At 41.7% G+C, this 14,886-nt stretch overlaps 1 long non-coding RNA gene across 1 annotated transcript; it reads right to left on the bottom strand.

Moving 5' to 3' along the window:
• Positions 1-465: 465 nt before the first annotated feature.
• Positions 466-14,527, bottom strand: LOC108255317 (uncharacterized). The gene is made up of 3 exons (XR_001810071.3): positions 14,465-14,527; positions 14,188-14,389; positions 466-1,977 (listed from the first exon to the last, which is right to left on the bottom strand). It is a non-coding gene; the product is annotated as an uncharacterized LOC108255317 (long non-coding RNA).
• Positions 14,528-14,886: the final 359 nt, after the last annotated feature.

Consider the following 14,886-nt stretch of genomic DNA (forward strand, 5'->3'; position numbering starts at 1 on the left):
TATGCTGAGAGGTTTCAATTTTTAGCATCGGCTCGTCAACTCTCACGAAACACACACACACACACACACACACACACACACAATACATATTAGAATTATGAGCTTTTGTTTCACAATTGTTCATTTAATGCATGGGTTAATGAGTCCTAGCTAGAGTTCCATGTACATGAAGACAGTTTCATGATAAAGCTCTGAGACTATTTTAGTCACGTTTTATGATTACGTTTGGGTAGGAACTGACATAGAGAAGTGTCTATGACTCATATTTATACATTAAAGGCTGAACATGTTTGTAGATATTATAGAATTATGCACACACACACACACACACACACACACACACACACACACACACACACACACACACACAAACACACTGAATACTGACTTTCTATCACAAGCTAAATACACTGATGATAGCTGTAGATCATGTGACTTCATGTGAGATCCACAGTCACTGATTTACCATGGTATGTGGTTGCAAATAATGATCAATAAGAGGATTTCAGCTAATATTAACCTAAAAGCTTTCAAATAGTTTGACATTAGATATTATACAAACTGGGGTTAGATGTTCTGTCCTTCTGCATTTCTGTTCCGCTTTAGCACATTCTGCTGTCAGCGGTTTCATGCAACACATTAAATGAAGTGTTAAAGAGCACACAGCAAGTGTTAAAGAGCACCACTGGGCTAAATGTTACCTATAGAGTAATTTCTTAATCAAGAAAGAAAGAACGCTAAAGAAAAAACATCAATAAGCTGTAGAAACTTTATATTACAGTTAAAAGGGCTTTGTCCGTTGTACAGAGTTTGTGTGTTACTTTTGTATTTGTAAACTGTTCATTGTCATTAGTCACATATTTTTCTTAAAGGTTGAGCCGTAATACAAATGGCAATCTACAGCTGATATTAAAACTCACACACTTGCTTTTGCAAGCATGCACCCATGAACGAATACACAATTCTATCAAAGTCTGATTACACCAAATATTATATACAGTGCCCTCCACTGACATTGGCACCGTTGGTAAATATGAGCAAAGAAGGCTGTGAAAAATTGTCTTTATTGTTTAACTGTTTGATCTTTTGTTTAAAAAAAATCAGAAAAATACTCTGCTCTCATGGATATCAAACAATTGCAAATACAACACAGGCTAAAATGTATATGTAAAATGTATAACGTATCCTTTTTCTGAGGTTTTTAAATCAATACCATTACTAAATCAACAGGTTACATATAACCCCATGTATATGCATAAAACAAGCAGTTTTCAGTTATACCCTTTAACCTATGGGCCCAAAACAATAGCCTACCTAAGCCGGCACACCAGAATTTCTATAAACCCCACACACACCAATGTTCCTGATGCAGGCCTGAATCGTAGCTTGGGGACGTTGAGGCCTTAAAACTGTATTGGCCACTTCATGCGAATCGCACAACAAAACCAAACAAATTCACTCACAAGGTTGATGGGGATGTCCATGCCCAGAGAGGGTCCATGCACCGTCACTGCAGCCCTGCTCGTGCGCTCTCGGTGTGTGCAGTTGCTCACGCGATGCTGTAGTTCGCGTATCAGTTCAAACAGCAGGCCGTCTTCCTCCGGTTAGTCCCACAGTCTTGTTCCTCAGAGGCAACTCATTGGTTGACGAAGCCAGTTAGCCTAACACAGTCCCAGCTTCCGAGTTGCTAACTTTTCAGGCAATACTATTAGCTGAGCTATTCCGACAAATTCATTTTGAAAATTTCTCTATGTGATACCGAATTCTTCCGCATGCAAAGTAGTGAATAGGTTATCGGTCTGACAACCATTAAGTATTACTTAAGCACGAAAAGTAGCATTAATCACTTTACTGTTCTCCAGTGTGATCTTCTCCGTGTCTCGCCTGCAGCCGAAAGAGAGCGTGACTTTTCCTTACGCAGGATTTGCCTCCTCCCCTGACCTCTCGCCTTTCCCATTGATTGGCTAACATTTTAACCTAGAAACAGAAAATATGAAAGATATAAAATCATTTATCATTTTCGTAGAACAAAGTAGCAATCTTTTCCACATGCATTTGTACATACAATTATTTAACATGGAAATACAAAATTCCAAAAATACAGTGTCTGTGTATTTAAATTCGTACAAAACAAAAGGAAACTTAATCTTGTATTTTCTACAGGGTTACATAAAGAAGTCTGATCTTCACAACACGTTTGTAGAAGTGTATCATGGCACAAACAAATGAGATTTCTGAGGACCTCAGAAAAAGAGTTATGGTTACAAAACAATCTCTAAGGTGTTTGTGTGTGCGCGCGCGTGTGTATCAGTCCAGTCTCAGTCCAGTCCACCAATCCATAGTCAGACATATTGTGTACAAATGGAGGAAATTCAAGACCAGTGTTACCCAAGACAAACAAACATCACTCCAAGGGCAAGATGTGTAATAGTCTGCAAGGTCACAAAGGAATCCAGGGTAACTTATAAGCAACTAAAGACCCTCTCACATTGGATTAATGTTAATGTTCATGTGTCCACCATCAGAGAACACTGAACAACATTGGTATGCATGGCAGGGTTGCAAGGAGAAAGCCAATGCTCTCCAAAATGAACATTGCTGCCCTTCTGCAGTTTTAAAAAAAATCAAGTAGCTTGCGATCAAGTAGATCAAGTAGGTTTTATAAAGATCAAGACTTGTGTGAAAATCTGATGTTTTAGGTCATATTTATGCAAAAATGTAGAAAACGCTAGAAAATGCTTGAAGGCTGTTTGAAAAATATTTTGTGGACAGTTGAGACCAAAGTAGAACTTTTAGGTTTAAATGATGTGCTATGTTTGGAGAAAGGAAAACACTGTAAGAACCTTCTCCCATCTGTGAAACGTGGTGGTAGTATCATGGTTTGGGCATGTTTTGCTGCATCTGGACGGCTTGCCATCATTGATGGAACAATGAATTCTGAATTACACCAGCGATTTCTAAAAGAAAATGTTAGGACATCTGTCCGTGAACTGAATCTCAAGAGAAAGTAGGTCATGCAGCAATACAATGACCCTAAGCACACAAGTCGTTCTACCAAAGAATGGGTCAATAAGAATAAAGTTAATGTTTTGGAATGGCCATGTCAAAGTCAGAGTCCTGAACTTAATCCAATAGAAATGTTGTGGAAGGATCTGAAGCAAGCAGTTCATGTGAGGAAACCCACCAACATCCCAGAATTTAAGCTGTTCTGTACTGAGGAACGGGCTAAAATTCCTCCAAGTCGATGTGCAGGACTGATCAAGTTACCAGAAATGTTTAGTTGCAGTTATTGCCGCATGAGGGGGTCACACCAGGTACTGAAAGCAAATGTTAACATATTTTTGCCATTCACAGATATGTAACATTGAATTATTTCCCTCAACAAATAAATGACCAAGTATAATATTTTGTCTCATTTGTTCAAACATGTGAACAGCATACACTAGCCATCTTTCTATCTACTTTTAGGACTTCTGTGTGAAAATCTGATGTTGTTTTAGGTCATATTTATGCAAAAATGTAGAAAATTATTGGGATTAACTGTTGATCTATACTATTCCTTTGCCATGTCCTGATATTTTTTTATTTTTTACATTTATATGTATCATCTTGTCAGTTTATATTTCTTCATTACTTATCTATTTTAATATTACACATCGAAAGCTCTACATTTTATTTCCACTGTAGCAGTTCAATTGCATTTGTTTGCACACGGTTGGTGGATATAGCCGTAAAATGATCATCCATGAGCAACACCATATATACTGTATATCTGCTCAGAACTATTTTCAGAATGTCTACAGTGTTTTGCTGCCATTTTACCACAGCTCTAACACTGCTAAAATGTGTCAGTAAGTTAGCGGTTTAGCGCTATAAAACATCCGCTTCTCTAAATGTGCTTTGCAGGTCTGTGGTGAAAGACAGGAAAAGGCTCAATATTGTAGTGTCCCCCTTTATTGACTGCCACACAGCCAGCACTTTATCAAAATTGCATAATTGATTTTCTTTTTTCATTAATCATATATATTTGGTATATTTTCATAAATATTTTAGACTTAGATTTTACTAAGGGGGTATTGCAGACTTAGAGAATGTACCCTGTTCTTTCTTGCTTTCTTGCATTTTATGCAACACACTTTATGAAACATTTCAATAAAAGCAAGTAAAGCAAAGCATTAGAAATATGCTCTAAGCATCCCTCTATTAATGTTACTGTGCTGGTGTGTCTGTGCTCCATTTCCATTTATCTTGGTAACTTCTGCTAATGCACGTGACTACATGCAGTAGATCTTCACCAAGCAGCAGTGCAGAGGATCCTCCCTGTCACACTGCCTCAGACACACAGCTGAGAGTAAAAAGCGCATCATAACACAATTATACACTAAAGTTTAGTGTCTAAACAAACAGCGCAGGCATTAACTACAGACTTCAATCAATAATACAGTCAATACAATACAGTCAATAATGAACTTTTTCACATTATCTGTTGTTACCCAGATGAGGATGGCTTCCCTTCTGAGTCGGGTTCCTCTCAAGGTTTCTTCCTCTTGAAACATCTTAGGGAGTTTTTCCTTGCCACCGTCTCCACTCAGTGTCTTGCTCAGTTGGGATAAATTTGCACCTTTAATATCTGTATACCATGTTGATATTTCTGTAAAGCTGCTTTGAGACAATGTCTATTGTAAAAAGCGCTATACAAATAAAATTGAATTTAATTGAATTAAAAATAGTTTTCCAGGGAAGCATTTTGACTAAACTATGCTGAAGAATTAAAAAAAATAAACAACATTTTTCTCAAAGGGGGAGACAGGAATCCAAAATTAAACAGATGCTCACAAAACAAAATAACAAAACCAAAAGTGCATCCAATACAAAGAAAACAGAAAATAAAATAAGTAAAGAAATCCTAAGCAATAATGGGACAAAATCACATCATCCCATGAACAGAAAATTACATTTACACCATTATACAGAGCAACTTACATTTGTCTCATTTACACAACTGAGCAGTTGAGGGTTAAGAGCCTTGCTCAAGGGCCCAACCGTGGTAGCTTGGCAGTACTGGGGCTTGAACTCCTGACCTTCTGAGCAGTAACCCAGAGCCTTTAACCACTGAGCCACCACTGTCATAACACATATATAACAGGATATGTGCTTGATGCAGTTAAGGAAAACATAATGCACATTAGGTAGCCAAAAAGGCCAACCAGCGCACCCCGAAGCCCAGGTATGTGATGTATTCGACCGCTGTTTATGCGAACAGCCACAGTACAGCCACTTGATACAGCAATTAAAAGTGTGTAGTGAGTGCAGTAGAGCAACTTGGCAAGCAAGAAGGAGTTACAATGAAACTTATCAGAGCAAGATGAATCTGCAAGCAAGTAAGGTCAGCAAAGCAGCAGTACCAGCACACTTTACGAGTGTTGAAGTTGAAGAAGGAGCCAAACGGCCATGTCAAGGCTGCGTACAGTGAACAATGGCTGAATCCAAGGTACAACTCTCAGACAGATAGGACAAATGGCTTAGAGCAAAGCACATGGTGCATGAAGCTGTATAAGAAGCTCACCGCCTGTTAAAGTACCTCTTGCTTTTCACGAAGAAATACCCAGGGATTAATCTGGCAGTAACAAAGTTTAACCAGCCAAGTAAAGGACACAACGTGAATATGGATTGGAAAGAGAAGCGAGCTTCAATGCAGCAGCCAAGCTTGTGCCACTAAACTACATTACACTACACTACAAAAGATAACAAGAGGGTGCCGTGCCCCACCTGAATATCCTTCTTCTTATACGGCGCTAATGAGACAACCAGCAATCAATTAACCTACATGATTAAGGGTGGAAGGGGCCATACGAGGGCAACCAGAAGGAGGAAGGAAAAGAACGAGGGGAATAAAAAGCTATAAAAAGCTTCAATTGTTAACAGATCACCGTGGTATAAGAGGAATAAAACACTTCGGGACATGCTGTTTTAGGAAAATAATCAACAACGGTGTTGTATCACCTGACGTGAAGCAGAGTCACCATTACCATGTCATAGTTGATTATTTTCCAATAACAGCATGTGCAAGTGTTTTATTCCTCTTCTTTTTCCATTATTGTTGAAACAAACCCGCAGTGTACTGATTGTATATATATGTGTTTGTGTTGTGATTGTGTTTCAGATGGGAGTGCCATCTTTAAAGACTGTTTCAGGAGACCGGACAACATCACACTAGCACTTCCTGCTGCTGCTGTCATTCAGAACATGTCACTAAATATGCAAGCGCTCACTTACATCTTTCCTGCAGTAAAAGTCTTCACTCAAGTCAGAAAGTAAGAACTCTTAAAGTATCTGCCTCAAATCACAAACTGATTTTACTTACTGATGGTATTTTAGTTCTGCTTGCACCGGACTCAGGGTGAGATTGCCTGTGTGCTTTTAGTTGAAGGCTTGTGCTACAAAAAAACAAACAAACAAAAAAAACAGAATGAAAATAGCACTCAAGGCTTGGCTTCTTTCCAGCTGCTCTACATTTAGCTCAGAGTGAGAGAGAGAGAGCGAGATGGTGAGCCCGAGAGAGAGCGTGAGAGAGAGCACGAGAGTGAGAGAAACAAAGTGAGAGCTTATTAATATTGCAGGAAGCTTGGTGTTACATCAGCTGACTCCATACACCATACAAATAAATATACACTTCCTTTTATCCAGAAAAAGAAAGAACTGCATACGATAAAGTGATTACTGAAGACTGTTGAGTAATATCCTGATTTTCCATTTTAACACGAGTTCAGAGTACGAGCTTCTCAGCGTTAAGATGACTTGCTAAAAGGCCAGGCTTTTATAGTACATGGTACCTCAAAGAACTAAAAGATCCAGAATATTTTACTATACATGGTTCATTGTAGCCCTAGGATTAGAGTTAAGCATAAACGTTATTTTGATGTGGAGGACAAATGACCAGATTTGTTAAAAAAAAAAAAAGAAAGAACACTTTTCCTAGTGAGGACCAGCCAAATGCCCCCATATCCTCCACCAAGAAATACTACTAGAGATGGCATGATATAAATTTCTCTTTTCTAATATCTAATCCTACACCTAAAATGAACCACGTAGGATAAAACATTCCCGATTTTTTGCCTCTTTTTTGAGATACTGTTTCCTATAACAGCTGAGCCTATTAGCAATTTTTTGAACTCTTAGAAGCTCTTAGCGTGAACTTTTCCTCATGTGGAAGAAAAAAGAGGAACATCAAGATATTACTCAATCTTCAGTTACCATTTTCTCCAGATCAAGTGCTTTCTCTATCTAGGTATAAGGAAGTGTACGTGAGAGCATTTTATGTGTGGTTTTATGTGGGGATCTAAGTAAAATCCCCAGTTTTAACATGACACGTTTAGTATTTACAAGTTTATCCATTAACTCGGTAACTGTTAATGAAACACTGGGGTTATTGCTGTGAACATTTCGGGTGTTTAAGAGAAAGGTCGTAAATAAGTGGTCGATCAGCAGATGTGGGAAGTAACAAAAGGTTCCCTTTCAGAGGGAACTTAGACGTTGCATTTAGCATAACAGTATGGGAAGTGCCCTTGCGGTATCTGAAGCTTGTGTAAAATCATGCCTCTACTTATAGGCCTGCCATAATCAGGTGACGTGGCAATTAAGCGTGTCGCAAGATATATATATGGCACGTGTGAACCACGCCGCCAGCCTTATTATCTTCAGCGAGACCGCACATCTGTTGCTTGTGTAACATTTTACGATTAGGCAGCTCCGCTCTCGACTCGCTCTCTTCTTGTCCGAAGGGAGTTGATTTTCAGAGCCTCGCAGATCTGGGCCAGCCATTGCCAAGGCAGCCAGCCGGCTAAGGTCGTGGGGTTCTCGTATGGATTTGGAAGAGGAGCCGGAGCGCTGCTCTATCTCTTGCTTTGTCTTCCGGGTCCGGCTCTCCGCCTCACTTTGGAGCTCGCATCGCGACTCCTCCTTCCCCTATGGAAAGCCAGAACACCCTCGCTGACTCCGAGGTAGAAGGTGCTATTGCACCAAAAACCGACAGCAGCTCTCAAGCATATAAAGAGCTGTTTGAGGTGATTACTAGGGCAGTTGAAAAGTTGAATATAGACTGGCCCGGGGAAGAGGAAGTGGCTCATAGCAGGCTGGATGAGCGCTTCCTCTCCAGTGAAAATAAATATAAAGCTCCCTCACACCGCAGAAAACTCCCCTTTTTTCCAGAAGTGCATGATGAGATATCACGCTTCTGGAGAACACCATACACTAGCCGTGTTTATAAATCCGCAACGTCTGATTACTCAGCTGTCATGGGGAGTGAGCAGCACGGCTATTTAGCGATGCCAAAGGTGGAGGAGGCGCTTGTGAGCCACCTCTCTCCATCAACGGCAGGTAATTTAGGGAGGCCAACGTTACCTTCTAAGCCATGTAAGGCCAGCTCGGCATTGGTGGGCAAAGCCTATGCGGCAGTGGGTCTTGCTTGTGGGTCACTGCATACAATGACAGTGTTGCAGGCCTACCAAGCAGACCTCCTGAGTGAGCTCGATACTGGGAAGGGAATTGGGCCTGAGGCAGTGGCAGAGCTGCGCCGCGCCACAGATTTATCTCTCTGGGCGACCAAACCAACGGCCCGTCAAATCAGCCTATGGCTAAACCGTTCAGGGATGGGGGACAAAGATAAAGTCTCCTTGCTGAACATCCCTGTTAAACCTACCGGCCTGTTTGGCGGCGCAGTTAATGCCATCGCCGACAGGTTTCGCGAGGCAAAACAGCAAACGGCGGCATTCAGCCAGTTCCTTCCCCGTCGTGTTGAGTTCACCTGGGCCTCCATGAGTGGAGCCCGGGCCAACGCTAGTGCGAGGGAGGCACAGAAGGCGAGTGTGGCGACCCGCCTCCCCCCGCAGAAAGCCAGGGGGACCGGGCAGCCACAGCCACAGCCTGCTAAGAAGCCTGATCTAAGAATGATCATAAAAGCAAAACAGGCAAGGAAGGAACGGTCCTGATGGGCCACAGAGGGACGTATCAGGGGACATGAGGTTCTTAGGGCAGATAGCCCCAGTACTACTGTAGGGCCTGCCCTGGCCAAGGCCATCCCACGTTTTTAGCCTTCTCTGGTCAGTGAGCTGTCACAGGGCGACGGAAATCTGAGGCTTTCCCTCCAACGAGATTTGGAAACGCTAACATCACTGAAAGACCATTTGGCAGCATGGAAACTACTGCCAAATGTGTCTCCATGGGTTCTGTCTACCATAGAAAATTGTTACCGGGTCCAGTTCAGAGCTCGACCCCCCCTCGGTTCAGAGGTGTCCTCACCACAGTTGTCAGCACAGAGCAGAGCCAATGTCAGCGTAAGTTCCCTTTTGGACAAAGGGGCCATAGAACATGTACCCCGTTACCTATGGGAGGGAGGTTTTTACAGCCATTATTTCCTGGTCTGCAAAAAAGATGGGAGTATGTGGCCAATTTTAGATCTGCGTCATCTGAACCGTACTCTTCGGACATACAGGTTCAAGATGCTGATGTTCAAACTTATCGTGCCACAGATTCAGTCTGAGGACTGGTTTGTGACGATAGATCTGAAAGATGCATATTTCCACATAGGAATATCGCCCAGTCACAGGAAGTTCCTGAAGTTTGCGTTTGGAGACAACACATACCAATTTCAGGTTCTTCCCTTTGGGCTAGCTTTATCCCCTCGCACCTTCACAAAGTGCATGGATGCTGCTCTGGCTCCCTTGCGACTCCAGGGCATCTGTGTACTAAACTACCTGGCCGACTGGTTAATTCTAGCACAATCCAGGGAACAGGCGGTTCAACATCGAGATGTTGTTCTCGCCCACATGAGGAGCTTGGGGCTCAGGTTGAAGCTCAAGAAAAGTATGCTTTCTCCAGTGCAGAGGACAACTTTTCTAGGGGTTATATGGGATTCTACTACGATGAGGGCGTTTCTATCCCCAACACATGTAGGATCGATACTATCAACTTTGAGCAAGATAAAGCTAGGTCTGGGCATCCCCTCCAGTCTCTACAAGAGACTGTTGGGCCTTTTGGCAGCAGCAGCCAACGTCATACCGTTGGGCCTATTGCAAATTAGACTGCTTCAGTGGTGGCTGAAAAGTTGGGGGTTTCATCCGAGGAGGAAATCTCTGAGAGTAATCAGTGTCATGTGGTGATGCCTACATGCTTTGAGTATTTGAAGGTGCAAGCAGTTTCTAGCCTCAGGTCACACTCTAGGGGCCTCTCCTTACCGCAAGACGGTAATGACAGATGCGTCCCTCATGGGCTGGGGTGCACATGTGGCTGAGGTCACGTCTATATGCTTTTCCCCCGATCGTTCTGCTCCCACAAGTTCTAGCAAGAATTCGCCAAGACCGTCTACGTCTGCTGCTAGTAGCACCTTAATGGGCAGCTTGAATATGGTTCTCGGAGATAATTTCCCTGCTCAGCGGTACTCCTTGGGAGATTCCCATCCACAGGGATCTATTGTCTCAAGCCGGAGGGCTGATTTATCACCCTCGGCCAGAACTGTGGAAAATGTGGGTCTGGCCCCTGAGGGGCACCAGCTCATAGATTTTGTTCTCACAACTGAGGTTGTAGAGACCATGTTAAACGCTAGAGCACCATCCACAAGTAAATTGTATGCACTCAAGTGGCGGCTTTTTGTCTTGTGGTGTGAGGAACGTTAACTAGACCCAGTGAACTGCGCAATAGCTACAGTCCTGGAGTTCCTACAAGAATGTTTCTCAGCAGGGTTGGCTGCTTCTACAATCAGGGTTTACGTGGCCACGCCCCTGTTGATGGAGCCTCTGTGGGGCAACATCCTCTAACTTTGAGGTTCATGCGTGGTGTCAGGCGGCTGAGGCCCATCTGCAGGCTGCGCATACCTTCCTGGGACCTTTCTGTGGTCTTGGAAGGTCTGTCAGGGGCCCCATTTGAGCCCTTAGAGTCAGCCTCTGAGAAGCTTCTAACTCTAAAAGGTAGCTCTTCTACTGGCCCTGACAGCTCTCATGCGAGTGGGAGATCTACAAGCTCTCTCTGTTGCCCCTTCCTGCCTTGACCGTGCCCTTGGATTAGCCAAGGCCTTCCTGTAAGTGGATATATCGGCTGCCCACCCTGTGGTGTTGCAGGCTTTCTGCCCTCATCCCTTCCTCACACCGGAACAAGAGAGGATGCACCTGCTGTGTCCAGTAAGGGCTCTCTGTACTTACATCCACCGCTCCGGCCACTGGCATAAGTCACTCTGCATAGCTATACTTTAAAAGACCAAGCTTTGAGCAAAATGATTAATTGTACCAAGAAAGCTAACTAAATAATTAAAATGCCATGCTTCAAACCGATTGCCAACTTGCCTCCTCAGGTGGATTCCTCGTACAGCATTAGTTATGTATTCTGAGTGTTGACGTTTTCATGGACTTAGCAACAGCTTTCAGGGCACCCCTCAAAATTCATATCAAAACATGTTATGCCTGCCATTTGTAATTTGTCTGAGGCAATGATAGCATAAATATGTTTTGAAGAATCACGCAACACTAATAGTGATGTAATTTTAAACACTACCGCACTACTTTCACTTTCCAGTGAACGGTGAGAAATGACTGATTTATGCTTAGTGTGAGACTCAAACCTGTGAGACCAATGTTATCCTGCCCCTGTCTTCCCTCTCACACACAGCTCTCCATAATTTCTCAATCAAACAATTGACTTACATAAAGCATGATATTAAACTAGCTACCATGATATTGTTTGCTATTCATGGGTAGTTAATGGTAGTGGTGTTGAACACAGTTTGAGGCTTGCCTACAATTATGTCTTTCCTATACCATTTCTAGCCAAATTCAGTCCAGGGCTTTTTCACCCCTTCAGTAAAACACCTACTGAATGACAATCTTTAAGAAGAACTGAGTTCCTTGCTCCAGTACAGTTCCAGGAGTTTATCAACTGCCCAAGAGCAGTTGATAATTTGTCTTGGACATACTATGATTTTTCATGTTTTATTTTTGCCCCCCTTCCCTTTGTCACACATCTGTAGGTAAACAATCAATTTGAAATCTTGTTGGATGTTGGTTCACTCAGTAAATTAAGTGGTTATTTATAAAAGGGAAATTGTTAATGTGAGGGAAAATAAGAGAGCACGGCAATTATTCTCAAAGGGTAGGGCTACTATTAATTCATGAGTGACGACAGATTATTAAAAAGAGACTATTAAAGTTAAAGCTATCGGTTATCGGCCTGTTTACACATCTAATATGAATTATTTATTACAGACCACTGGTTTGTCATTTGATAGAGTTACTTACATTTTATTTGGCAGATGCTCTTATCCAGAGTGACATTTCTCATTTTCTTTTTAAATATAACTGAGCCATGGAGGATTTAAGGGCCTTGCTCAAAGGCCCAGCAGTGGCAACTTGTACATGTTGGGATTTGAATTTACAACCTTCTGATGTATTGATCCAAATCATCTAATCTAAGTAACACCCTTACTGTACCTCTTACCTGAACACAGCCCTATAATATTCCACAAGTCATATGTTCAGTAGGAAGATGTATCATTCAAATTTCCTGATCATGCAGAGAGAATTAGCACCCTCACTTTTTTTTTTATTTATTATTTTTTAAAAGTACCATACAGTTCCCTGAATTACTGATTGAAAATACATTATTAATTGGAAATTCATAAAAACTGCAGCCTTTCTCCTCCCCTCCCCCTTTATTTAATATATCATGAAATATTTGCAGTTTGTGCAATTTTCAAAATATTTTACTTCACACTGATGCCAAAATGTTGTTTTCATATGATTGTTGATGGGGTCAGTAATGAGGTCTTCATTGTTTTCACTCACACACACAGTGTATAGCAAGTTAACTTTATTTCCCACCATTTCTGAATACCTTTATTTATTGTAAGCACTGTATCAAAAGCTTTGAATTGTTAGTTGCATAATAACTTAATACAGACAAAAATCTTGGTGATTCCACGATTGGGGTTCCATTTGTGCCCCACAGATATTACATCTCTAGTATGTATGCATGTATAGTAAAGTCTTTCACAACAGCCTCTATGCATGTTTCAGATAAATAGCTATTCAACAGGGTGTAGCAATGTGGCTCGCTTCCCCCCCCCCTTTCATTTGTATACTATGGAGATCCTGCCAACTGCACCACTTGCAGCAATGTGGCTTGTTTAGCTCTACAACTACATGTAGCTATGCAGCTCGTTTGTTTCGTTAGTATACCAACTATACCACCCCGAGAAAACGGGGAAAATAACCCAAGAACACGCAAGTGCAAGTACATTCCACTTAGAACCGGCAAGAGGCTGGGTTTCCATTTATTTAAAATGGAAAAAAAAAATAATAATAATAAAAAATTAAGTTTAAGACTGGCCAAGAATTATTTTAGAAGAAACATCCAAAGCAGTCAGGCATTGGTCAAATAAAGTCACAAGTGAAAGTTAACAACCATAGGAGGACTGAGGCTTCCTGTATGAAGGGCAGGCTAATAGACACCACCAGCCATTTAAAAAAAATAAATAAATAAAAAAGGAAGGGAAAAGCACCCAATAATCAGAATCATAGCCACCAAATTCACTGCTAAACACAGCAATAATGACAACCCTTAATTAAGTAAAGCCTAAAAGTGCAGCAAAGAACTCCCCCACAGCCTCAGGAAGCACTCAGCTCCTACAAGGAGGAGAAGAAAAGAAAAGAAAAAAAACCCCACGAAAATCAATTACAATATACACAAAACGGATCAAAAACAAACACACAAAACAAAGATAAGCTCACCGTCACAAAAAAAACAAAACAGATAACCCACACTCAAACTGATTACAAGTAGCAAGTTTACCAAAGCCACTACTACCACATAGCAGTATCAGCATAACTGATAAAGACCATTACAACACAGTTGGATGACAGAAAACCGATCTCAGGGACAGTACCCAACACGAAGCAAAATAACAAAACAGAACAAAACGATAAAAAGGCAAATCAAAACAACCAGGATTCGATTTGATCCTCGATTTTGCATGCGTTAAGGCGGGCCGAGTGAGATGTGGTCATATACCGATATGACCACATCTCACTCGGCCCGCCTTAACGCATGCAAAATCGAGGACCCGAAGAACAGGTGTTACAACCTCAATTTGGAAAGCATGCAAAATAGTTTAGCTCAAATGACAGAACTGAACGATTTACCTACCGTGATCCGATGACATGATACTCACGATGGTACATACGAAAGTCATGATAGCGTCTTTAATAGTTGTGACGACGACAGCTGGAGCTCCGACCGGAGCTACGTTAAACTAGCATGCTACACAGTTGGGAGCCTTGACGGCACAGCGCACTGAGATTGGGCAGCACATCACACCTGCACACAGTCTCGATAGAACAGCGTCACACTAAACAAGTAAATCGCATGGTAAATGGACAACGCTAACATCACACAACTAAGCAACAAAGCTGAAAACACGTACTTCTGTAGTCCGTAGCAACGAAAGGAAAGGGTGGGTTTTCGACCATGACGCATTGTGAGAGGCCTTAACGACCACTTATATACTGTGGTAGGGAGAGAGCCCATTGGCCACGTAGTTAATAAGGGTGACGTTTTAACCACGACACACACCCCACTACAAGTGTTTAGCTCATTATAATTCAAATTTACCTTGAAATATAATCATTAAAATAAAAATTAAATCCATGAGTCTTCCATTATAGATTATGAAAAGACCTGTACATTTTAGTTCCATAACATTCACTTGAACCCGTTACCCGAACAAACTGACCGCATGAAATATTTGGAATAAATCACACGTTCAGCAGGAAGCTGCAGCATCCTAATTTTCTGTGAAGGAAAAAAATGTGTCCTCTCAATCATTTTTTACTATTTTCAGTGATG

This window comes from Ictalurus punctatus, chromosome 22 (assembly GCF_001660625.3).
Source record: "Ictalurus punctatus breed USDA103 chromosome 22, Coco_2.0, whole genome shotgun sequence".
In the NCBI taxonomy this organism is placed as follows: Eukaryota; Metazoa; Chordata; class Actinopteri; order Siluriformes; family Ictaluridae; genus Ictalurus; species Ictalurus punctatus.